Here is a 1,173-nt window from a genome sequence, read left to right as displayed (position 1 = left end):
TGTTTAGACTAAAGATTAGAGTTTGAGCTAAGTTCAGGTGTAGGGTTAGCATTAGCATTATGGTTAGGGTTATGATTCAGGCTAGGTTGAGTTAGGATAAGGGCTAGGTATTGTGATGTTTAGGGCTAATGTTAGGGCTATGGGTAATATAAGAGCTAGGGATATGTTTAAGGCTAGTGTTAGGGTCAGGGTTATGGATAAGTCTAGTATTAGTGTCAGGTTTTGGTTTAGGATAAGGTTTAGAGATAGGGTTTCTATTAGATTAGGGGTCATCATTGGGTTATGGTTAGTTTTATGGTTAGGGCCACAATTAGGGATAGCATTTGGTCTAGTGATAGGTTTAGTCTTTACACTAGGTTAAGGGTTATTGTTAGGGCTTGTGCTAGGTTTTTGTTTAGGGCCAAGGCTAGATTTATTACTCTAATTAAGATTAGGTTTGGTCTAGTGCTAGTGTTAACATTAGGTTTAAGTATAGGTTTACCAGTAGGGGTAGTGTTAGGGTTCAGTTTAGGTTTAGGGTCAAGTTTAGATATAGGGTTAGTGTTAGGGTCAGAATAAGGGTCAGGGTTTGGATTTTGGTTAAAGCTAAAACATGAGGGCTATGTTTAGGACTAGTAATAGAGTTAGGGTTTGGGGTAGGCTAAGGATTAAAGTTAGGACTACCATGAAATTGAGGGTTTGGCTTAGGGTATGGAATGGGTTAGAGGTACGGTTAGGGTTAGGGTTAGAGTCAGGGATTGGGTTAGGGCTAGAATTTGTGTTAGCATTAGGGTTATGGCTAATGAAAGAATTAGTTTTCTGATTAGGGCTAGTTGTAGGGTTAGCATTATGGCAATGTTTAGAACTAGGTGTACTGTTAGGGTCCAACTCAGGGTCAGAGTTATTACTATGGTTAGTGTTAGGACTCAAAATAGGGCTAAGTTTAGGGATAGGTGTAAGGTTAGTGTTTGCTTTATTTTAGGATTAGGATTATTATGGCTCAGTTTTTTTTCTTTTTTATTGTTAGGGTAGGGTTAGGGCTAGTTTTCCAATTAGCATTAGGTTTAGAGCTAGTGTTAGGGCGAGCTTTGGGCTTATGTTTAGGGTTTACAACAAGGCTTAGGGCTAGGGTCATGGTTAGAATTAGGGTTTGGGCTAGGGATAGGGCTAGGTTTGGGGTTATGGTAAGGGATA

This window comes from Marmota monax, unplaced genomic scaffold (assembly GCF_021218885.2).
Source record: "Marmota monax isolate L192 unplaced genomic scaffold, Marmota_monax_Labrador192_F-V1.1 WCK01_AAM20220418_F8-fsc00257, whole genome shotgun sequence".
Classification (NCBI taxonomy): Eukaryota; Metazoa; Chordata; class Mammalia; order Rodentia; family Sciuridae; genus Marmota; species Marmota monax.
The sequence above is the reverse complement of the archived record's forward strand: the minus strand, read 5'-3'. Positions refer to the sequence as shown.